The following is a 10,820-nucleotide window of genomic DNA, read 5'->3' as shown; positions in this document are numbered from 1 at the left end:
ACACTTATTACAGATTCGTCCTCGCTCGGAGGGACCAAAAGAATAATACAGATAATTAACCTACAAGCTAATTAATTATTACAAATTGCCTAATTAGCTAACAAACTAACTAAGCTAGGAAAAACAGTAAACCGCCTCGGGAAGAGAGCCCAATGCAATGTGTGCTCGGGTCTTGCTCGGAAGTGCACCGCCATGCATAGGCTGCCTCTGTTTTCCTTTCTTTACTCCTCCGGAGGCTGCCAAAACCTCAGGATTGCTTCTCTGGACACTAGGGAATGCCATCGGCTGGGTAGAATGCCCACCGGCAGTGGAATGTAATCACCGGCCATTGGTGAAGCTATCGGCAGAGGGAGGATTGCCGGTCGGCACTTATCACTGCCGGTCGGCAGAAAGCTCCTGCAGAATCTGCAATTGACAGCAACAGAGGGCCAGGCAGAGCATGGCAATACAATTCAAGGCATGTATGCACCAATCATGTCCCTTATCATGTTAATGACTCAAAGGGACATGCTCCTTGGTTCTTGGACCATCAATCGCGCATTTCCATGCGTGATGGCCCAAAGGACCAAGTGTGCACATTTTGATGTCAAATGCAATGCAAACCAACAAACCAAAGTCCAATTCCTATCACTAAATCAAGGAGCAAGACATGCATGCTAAGTGCAATGCAACCTAGGCATATAAGCTAAGGATGCAACATGGAAATGCAAGATGCACATGCAAGCATGCAAACAAATATGCAAGATTAGCATGCGAGCAAACAAATAATGGACTTAAACAAGATTTGGGCAACTCTAATAAGGCCCAAAACAGTGGCCAAAGTGACCAAGATAAGGAACTAAACACATACACACATGCACATGTTAAAGGGGCCAATACTTAGGCACAAATGGGACAACTCTCAAACACATTTGAAAGAGGGTAATCATGGACATATGGCATGCAAGGTAAGCATTGAAAATCATGTAAAGATTGTGCCAAACCAAGCAAACAAAATAGACTAAGCATGCAATAAATGGCCCAAGTACTTGAAGCAAGTCAAAGGGACTTGAACCATGACCAAATCAACCAAGCCTCACAAGGCTAAGAGGACTTAAAATAAGTTCAAGGCTGACCTAGACCATGCAAAGGGGGCCTCCTAGACGGCATCTAAGTGGCTCAAATTCAAAGGCATGTACAATGGCCAAAACATGGAACATGCTACACAAGCTTTCAAAGCATTAAAGAGGTATCCGAGGCAAGCATACAAGCATGTCAAAGGGACTGAAATTACATGACAAATGGTCCCAACCCACTAAATTAAGGCAAGGATGCATGCTACACATTCACACACTTAAGGCCAACAAGCCAAAAATGTAAAGGGGCTATACAATGCATGCCATGGCCGACCCAAACAACTATGGACAGACCTCTAGCATGGTAAAATAAGCATAGAAGCTTCACAAAACTAGACCTAAAATAAGCTTGAACAGAGGTTTACAACCTAAGGTATGTTAAGGCAATAAAGTGGCATTACAAGGTAGGTATGCTAAGCATGCGTGGTGTACCAAAACCAACAATAAACAGAGGCATATTATGATATAATAGGCGCAAAAAACAGCCAAGGCATGGTCAACATGAAGCTTAGCTAGATGCTCCCTCAAGAGGCCAAAAATGGTCCATTTCAAGGACAATAAGGAGAGGGGGTGGCCCTCTCCTTCTTGGGACCTCAAGGCACCATCCTCACCTCTGAAATCCCTCAAGATTTCAGTGGTGAGGAGGCCCAAACACCAAGGTCTCGGAGCTTACTCAAAATAGCACAAAATGGGGCCTTTCAAGGCCTAAGAGGGGTCAAACACCTCCAAACTACAAAACACTCTAAACAAACTATTTAGAGGGCCTAAAAACAGAAATTTTTTATATTATACACCAAGCTCAAAAACAATTTTAAGATAGGTAAAAATACAATGCAAAAATGGGGAATAAAGGGACTAGTTTCTTACCCTTGAAGACCCCTTCAACAATGGTGGACCAGCAGCCTCTTTTAGGTTGAAACCAGCTCCAAAACCTCAAAAACAACCTCTTAGAACCTCAGTAGCTAAGGGAAGGTGAAACACTATGTGTTTGTGTGCAATAGTAAGACACAAACACACTTTAACACACACAAGAGTAAAAAGAGAGAGGTATAGAAATAGAATATGTATCAATCCTAACCCTAGAACTCAAAACCCTAATATGGCTGTCTAAAATCTCCAAAGTGTCTAACCCTAAGCAAGGGAGAGAAGGGCTCCTCTTATAAAGCTTTTTGTCTTGTAAAGCTTACAAGACAAGCTTCTAAAGAGGGAGATCCCTCCATACACGTGTATGGAGGGGAGCCAAATGCAAGATAGCTGTGATAAAATATCTGCAAAAGCAAATAAACAGTAGTCAGCTGCCCAAAAATGCCATTTTGGCAAAAAGGAGTGCCGACCGGCAACAAATAATGCCGACCGGCAATAAACATTGCCGATGGCAGCAAAACACCAGCCGGTGGCCTCTGGCCATGGCCGGTGATGTGTGGGGATGCCTCACAAGGCATTCCCTGCCTTTCCAAGGCAAAACACAAGTGTTTGGTGCAAAACCAGACACTAAACAGTCGAGTTTGGAGATCCTGAGGCAAGACATGCGAGCCGAAACCTCCGGGAACTCCAAACGAACACAAACATGGATGATCACCGAGTGTTCAGACGGTGACGTCCAAGTCTTGAGGACGGTCAAAAATGGGGTGTCTACAGTACGATATAGGTGGTTCGCCGAGCGCTTCCGAGGGAGAGGTCCAGAGACCCCAGAACAAACCGAGCATTACGCCCGGGGCTTTTTGATGTTCCTCTTCGGTACCACCTTGTTTGCAAACAGGTGGAACACCGTAGGGTTGTATCTCCTAAGCGCCCTGGTGGACTTACCTCAGGTTCGACTATATGATTGGGGAGGAGCTGGCCTCGCTACACTGTATGGCTATATGAGCTCAGCATCTCGCAGGAGGGAGGACAGGGTCGGAGGCTATTGGAGAGCCTAGGAGGTATACTTTACGTCTCTGCTTTACATTTTCTGTCTTTCATTCCTGCGCTTTCTGCTTTGCATTTTCTATACACTGCATACTGTATTGTTTACATCTATACTCCGCACTTTCTGCATCACACATTTTGTATTCTCTGCATCTGTACTCTTTGTACACTGTACTACACATTCTACTTTCTGCATCTGCACTTGTACTTTCTGTACACTGTATACATATTCTGCTTTGTGCATTATGCATTCTCTATATCTATACATTGTATAATCACTGTTGCCTTTCCCTTGCAGCTTTGGGTATATGCATATTTCTCGACCCTTGCTCCAGAGCCAGAGGTGAAGATGCCCCCTGTTATGCCATACTCTCATCAATACGATGGTAGATGCCTGTGGTGGACCCGGGAGACTTTCACATTATTCCGCCGGTACTTTGACACAGTAGCTACTGGGGAGGTAACCCAAACTCACAATTATTTTTGCTTTATCAACAACTGACGACAACTAACAATCCATATATCCCCTGTTTGTAGATCGCTTGGCAGCCCTGGGCGATGATGCCAGCCGGAGTCAGGGACTAGTATGCCGGCGCCTAGAGGGCTTCCCATTTTTGACTTCTGCTAGAGGGCCCAGTTTGCCAAGCCTGGTTTCTAGGCGAGTGGTTCATACGCCAGACCATGGGCTTGCCTGAGCCAGTAGTGCCCATGCCTCCTCCAGCATTTATGAGGGCCACAGAGAGCCTCTCATTCTAGGAGATGATCCAGATCACGGAGGGCTTGGACGCCGACTACTTTCGCAGGGAGGGGGATTATTCGACATTTATCCAGACACAACTCATGCCTCCCTTGACAGGTGTTCGTGCTCGTACAAGCAGAGCAGTAGGTGCCTCTACAGTAGGTAGGACTCGGGCGATGAGGGCCAGGACTAGAGGGGCCCCTCCCACTGGGCAGGTCACCGGTTGGCCAGAGCTTCCGACTGAGTTGACATGCTGGAGGCATATCGGGGATCCCTACCAGGTCTCGATTGAGCCCACAGCGGCTAGGCATGCGCTTGTCGAGGTTCGAGGCACGACTCAGGTATGGATCATTCTTTACGTTCACATTCTACATTTCGTTTTAGATATGTTCATTACAGATACTGATCACCCAGATACATTTGTTGGCCTCTACAGAGTACACGAGGAGGGATTTTGAGCTGATTGCCTCCCTGGTGGACATGGTGCAGTGGAGAGAGGCGTTGCTCAGCCACTATGGTATTCAGGTAATTTTCTCTATTCTCTGCTCGCATTTCAGTATTTTCCATACTGTTGTGCACACCATTCTCATTGAGGTACTGATACTCATACCACGGTATACATTCTGCCCCTTATCACATCATATTGATATGATGCACTGACACACTGTATTGTACTTGCACTGTATCTGGCTCATTACATTCTTTCACTTTCATCATATTGTATTTGCAACTATACCTTGTATCTGATGTGTCAATACTGTCTCTTTTCAAGTTCCAGCCATACCGAGAACACCAGTGACGGCGACTGTGCCTGCACCATCACCACCTCCTCCAGCAGCAGAGATGAGAGAGAGATGGGCCCTATCACGCAGCCGAGAGGGGCGTCGTGGTCGAGGTCGAAAGAGCCCTTCAGAGCCAGTGTTGAGTGACGACGATGTTGAGACTAGTGGCTCCGAGGAGGCGGTGATTCCGCAGTCTGAGTCCTCCGAGAGTGGAGATGACGGTGGCTCGAGATCTGAGAGTAGAGGTGATGCTGAGTCAGGCTCTAGAGCAGAGAGCGGTGATGATTCTGGTTCCGGCTCAGCATCGGAGTCAGACAGCGGAGCCGATGGCGACAATGCCCCAGAGTCTTCTCCTCCGAGGAAGAGGACGAAGAGGGCCTCTCGAGCCTGAGATGACTGGCGCTGATTTTTTGTATTTTGCTTTGTTTCTTTTTGTTAGAAGCATTAGCACATGTATAGCTTTAGGAAGTTCTATTTTTCTTTAAAACTTATACTCTTTTTTTTTTTGTAAAAAGCCATGATCAAAATAAAACTAGCAGTTTTTATGAAAAAAATGTTATTATTTTTGCATCATGAGCACCACATAGCATGACATGGACAGGGAATTGAAGTGGCCAAGAGTGTTTGATTAAAACAAGACGCTTAATCAGGTAACGAACCAACCAACATACAAAATACAAAATACAAAATATAATATACAACTCGATAAGCAACACAACAACAACTCGATAAACAAAACAACTACCAATACAACTCCACAAACGTGCTAAAACCAAAAGGACTCAAAACAAAACCTTAAAACACACAAAGGTTAGAACAAAACATACGCTTTCAACACTTGTTCAGCACAAAGGTAGGTAGCAACCTGAGAGGAAGGTTGCTAGCCAGACTAGGAACCTACCGCCCACCTGCCGGCTACAAGAACTGGCCTGCTGGCCACCAACAGTGGCCTGTTGGCCACCAATGTGTAGAACCTCTAGATTATTGACACCTAGCTTCCACTCACTGCCTTATCTTCTATAAAAGGTTGAGCTTCATGGTTTCTTCATTTTAGCTGTAAATTCTTCACAAATGGAGCCACTTTTCACCGAAAAACTCTCGAATTGGATTGCAAATTTAGACAGCTCAGAAAATATGAATTTTCAGGGTTTCAGTATAAATGCACTTTTCCCGCTGAGCCGTTCTCCGCTTTGTTTTCCGTTCCTTTATGCCATAGCTAGATGTTGGAACCAGATTACACACGTCTTTAGCTTCGGGAGACAGGAGATATGCCCAACAATTAAAGAATTTCAGGTGCTAATGGAATCCCGGTGCAATGAGAAAATCATACCTCAGCCCCGTTTCGGCCACATCCAAGCTTTGGGACGGATGTGTTGGCTCACTCTACACGAGCCTCGATCCTTGGTCCACAATAGAAAGCTAGATATTCTCAGCCTGATTCATCGATTTTTTGACGTTGGTGACCAAGGTAATCTTCTTTGGCGAAGTTTTTGGCAACACGCTCTTTGCTTATGTATGCTGGCACATTTCCTTTTTGTCCCTAGTTTTGGCAGGTCTAGCATTCGGCTAATTGAAGTGGCCCAAGGTTTGAAAGAAGGCAAGAGTTGCATCGACTTGGTGTTGGCCGAGAGTTTGATAGGCTTAGATGCCTTCCATCAACGAGAGACTACCAAATTCGCAGGGAGTCCACTACTTTTGCAGGTAATGTTTCCTACCCTCTCACAACACTCGACACTCATGCTCTGTTTTTCTCTCAAAACTCTTTTCTCATTTTTCTTTCAACATACATCTCTCTATTATTTAAGCTCTCTTTTCTTTCATCCCTCCCCAAGTGTGGCTTATGGATAAGCTAAAGGTAGTGAACTCTTGCCCTAAGTACTCAGCTCGAGGCTATTTCTTCCGCCAACAGCTTGTGGATTTCCCAAATGAAAGGTGGTGGTGCCACTAGATGTGCAACAGGTCTGCCGCTGACATTGCTTGGCGTTGCCCCTGGCTTAATCTGACCGAAATGAGTTACGGCACGACTCAGCAACCTGGCATTCAATTGATCAGCCCGACACACTGTGTATTCTACTTTTTGTTCTGGTTCAAATGACCAAGGACTATGTCAAGGCCCAAAATTGATCGGCCTACTATGTCAAGGCCCAAAATTGAGAACGACCAAGGACTTATGAGAGGAAGAAGCTCTTTAGCCGGTTGGTGAATCTGGTAGGCGAATTTCTGGCATTTTTCGCATTTTCTCACATACTTCTGGGCATTGGCCTGCATGCATAGCCACCAATACCCTTGAGAGATAGCATGGTAGGCTAGAGATCTTCTCCCGATATGGCTTTGACACATTCATTCGTGAATTTCAAATATGAAGGCTTCAACTTTGCTTGGATAGACGCATTTCAAGTAAGGTCCTGTGAAAGACTTTTTATACAAAGCACCAGACAGAGAGAGCCAAAACTGCTCAGACTTCACCCAGACTTTATGTGCCTCTTTTTTGTCAGTCGCTAAGATTCTTTCTTTCAGAAATAGAATGATGGGCTCCATCCAAGAAGGACCTAGCTCAGCGCAGAGCACTTCAGTCTTCTCTGGTTCTTCTATACTAAGTCTTGGAAGGAATTCAATTAGGAGAGGGCCGATGTCGGCCATGAAAGCCAGACTAGCCAACTCGTCTGCCTAACTATTGTCTTCTCGGCCTATTTGTTAGACTCTTATGGCTTGAAACTTCTTGATCTGCTCTCTTACCAGAGTTTGGTATTTGGCCATTCTGTCATCTTTGGCTTCATATTCTCTAGACACTTGGTTTACAACGAGTTGGGAGTCGCTGTAGACCATTAGCTTGGATGCTTGCAATTGGAGCGCACTTTTCAATCCAGCTAGCAGCATTTCGCACTCAGCCCATTGTTTGATGCTGGAAACCCAAGCGTAATGGAATGTTCAATGGTCAGTCCGTCTGGTGAGATCAGAACTACGCCTAGCCCGGCTCCGTGTCTGTTTGAAGCGCCATCGACAAAAAGTTTTCACATTTTGCTGATAAAAAGCTTTCGACATTCTGCAGAGTTTTGGGACTTTTGGAGGTTCAAGTGTTCTGAATTGCTCGGCTATTTTGGCATCAAGTGCACCGGTGATGATTGCAACTTGCATGCCTTCATTTTCCCTAGGCGATGTGGTGTTAGATCGAATAGGTTGTCCTATTATTCCTAAATCCATCAGCACATTGCCAAGACGAGTTTATTTTTCAAGTGACAGGTCTCTGCTCGGGCATGAAATTTTCGTGTCGCCTTCCATATTCAATTTGTAGAAGGGTGGATAGGGGCCAGAGCGGGAGTTGGTTGTGCAATTGTCTTGATACTTACTCCCCTTAGCCCGATTGCGTCAGTAAGGTCCACCGAGCAAACCGAGTGAGTCCTTGGTGAGAATTCAGCAACGAAGTCGGCCAATGCCTGGGCTTTGATGGCAGTTTGGGGTTGAAACTTGACGTCGAATTGTCCTAACTTGACTGCCCACGTCAGGATTCAACCGAAGAAGTCTACTCGCTCAAAACAAGGCTTTCAAAGGAAACTCAATAAGCACCACGATCGTGTGAGCATAAAAATAATGTGCCAACTTCCTTGAGGCCATCATTAGTGCTAAGGCAAGTTTCTCGAGCGGTAAATATCTCAACTCTTTTGAGAGCAAGGTTTTGCTTATGTAAAAAATCGGTAGATGTTGGATGCCTTCTACCCGAACAAGCACGCGCTTACAACATGTTGAGAAAAGGCCAAATAAAGATAGAGTTCCTCGCTGTGCTTTGGTGTGACCAAAAGTGGAGCGGAAAATAGATACGTCTTTAGCTCGGCTAAGGCTTTATCGCATTCTTTATCCTATGAAAACTTGGACTTCAAGGCTCGGAAGAAAAGACAGCAACGATTTGATGACCGGCTTATAAATCGATTAAGCGTGGTTGCCATCCCGGCAAGATATTGCATGTCCTTTGTTGAGTTTGGCTACTTCAATTCTTGTATAGCTTTGATTTGAGAGGGATCCGTCTCAATCCCATGGTTAGTGACCAAAAAAACAAGAACTTCCCCGACCCCATGCCGAAGGCGCACTTGGATGCGTTTAAACGCAACTTGTGTTACTTAAGGATGACGAACATCTCCGCCAAGTCAGTTAAGTGGTCGGTCACACATCTGCTCTTCACAACCATGTCCTCGATATAGGCTTCCATCGTTCGGCCGAGAAAAGGAGCGAACATCTTCATGACCATCCTCTAGAAGGTTGTTCCGACGTTCTTTAGCCTGAAGGGCATAACCCTATAACAGAACAAGCCTCATGGGGTCGTGAAAGAAGTGATCACTTGATTGAGCTCGTGCATGGCAATCTGGTGGTAGTCGCGGTAGGCGTATAGGAAACTGAGCCGATTATGCCCTGCTGTCAAGTCCGCCAGTTGGTCAATTCTAGGCAAATAGAACCTGTCTTTAGGGCAAGCTCAGTTGACCATCTTGTAGTCGACACAAACTTATCATTTTCCATTCTTCTTCTGTATTGCGACCATGTTAGAGACCCACCAAGGGTAGTGTACCTCCTGGATAGGCCGCGCTTCAAGCAAGTTCTTAACCTCCTCCACCACTATCTCGGCATGATGAAGCGCGGATCTCCGCGGCCTTTGAACTACAAGCCGAGCATTCGGAAAGACGTTGAGTTGGTGATAAATGAAGTTTGGATCGACGCCACGCATATCGTAAGGCGTCCATGCAACCACTTCGATGTTTGCGATCAAAAAACTCACCATGTCCAACCATTCTTGGGCGGTTAGGCTGGATCCCAATAGAAAGAACTTTTCAGGATCATTTTTGTTAATCCACACCTCAACCAAATCCTCAATAGCCTTCTCTTCGGCTCGGGTGCCCACATCGTCCAGGACACTTTGATCTTCCAGTCCTTCAATCATCTGCACGAAGCCTTTGGCAGCCTGGCTCCCGTTTACGGCCACAAAACACTGTTTGGTCATAACTTGAACACCACAGATTTCTTCTATCATCCCAGTAGCAGATGAGAACCTCATGACTTGGTGGTAAGTCGACGCCACTGCTTTCATGGCACGAAGCCATCATCTGCCTAGAATAAGGTTATAGGTGGAGGGCACTTTCAATACCCAAAACTCAACTTGCTTTACAACGGACCCCGCCTTGATCGGTAGGATTATTTTCTGGACTGGCCATTTTGGTTGTGAGTTGAAGCCAATCAGCGGTGATGTTACTGGGGCCAAATCTTTCTCTCCGAGCTTGAGCTGCTTGAAGGTGTCGTAATATATTATTTCGACCGAGCTGCCCTGGTCGATGAGAATGTGCCTAATATCAAAGTCCCTGACACGAAGTGTGACCACCAGCGCGTCATTATGCGGTGTTTGAATATGTTCAAGATCTCAGCTTCAAAAATTGAGAACATCCTTCATCTCAGTTCTGCCCTTTTTGACCGTAAGCTCGACTGACAGAACTTTTCGCATGTGCTCCGCCTTCTTTATCATCCCCAAGAGCTCACATACCCGCACCGGCTCAACAATCCCATGGATCATGTTGATTAAACCTCGGGAGGGGGGGCGTTTAAGGCGGCCAAACCATTTGGTTAGATTGGAGCTTGGGGTGCTGCCTTGACGCCTCCATCAATGTAACGATCCAAGTGGCCAGCTGCCACCAACTCCTCTAGATGTTGTTTTAGAGGCAAACAGTCCTCGGTACAGTGCCCTCGCTCATCATGAAAGGTGCAGCGGTACCGCGAATTGAAGCCCCTTTACGCATCACCCAACTTAGCCAAAAACTGGACGTATGTCTCGTTGTGGATCTCGCTAAGGATGCAGTAGATTGGGATCTTGAAAACTGTGGTGGTGCCTATTCGGGCGTTCAATTTTCTCTTCACATCTTCTGTGGCATCACGGGGATAGTCATCTCAGTCGTTGCGACGACCCTTACCTTGGTTATTATGGTTTGTGCTGTGGTCTGATTCTTTTTCACGGTTGCTCAGACGGCTTGCCTCTTGTCCGACCGCGTGAACCTTCCCGACCACTCTTTTGTTCATTGCCATCGAATTTGCCTTCACGGTAGTTGCGGCAGCATCATCCTCTACTCGGATGTGCTCGTTGATACGTTGCATTAGTAGCTCCATGGTCGCCAGTTGGTTCATGGTGAGCGAGTCTCTCAATCTATGTCCGACTGGGAGGCCGCACTTGTATTGGATGATTGCCAAGTTGGTCGAACAATAAAGGATTTTCTTAAAGGTTTCCCAATATTTGGCGTTGTACGCCTT

The sequence above is a fragment of the Camellia sinensis genome, chromosome 5 (assembly GCF_055761805.1).
Source record: "Camellia sinensis isolate YWXY chromosome 5, ASM5576180v1, whole genome shotgun sequence".
Taxonomy (NCBI): domain Eukaryota; kingdom Viridiplantae; phylum Streptophyta; class Magnoliopsida; order Ericales; family Theaceae; genus Camellia; species Camellia sinensis.
Note: the sequence above shows the minus strand (reverse complement) of the source record.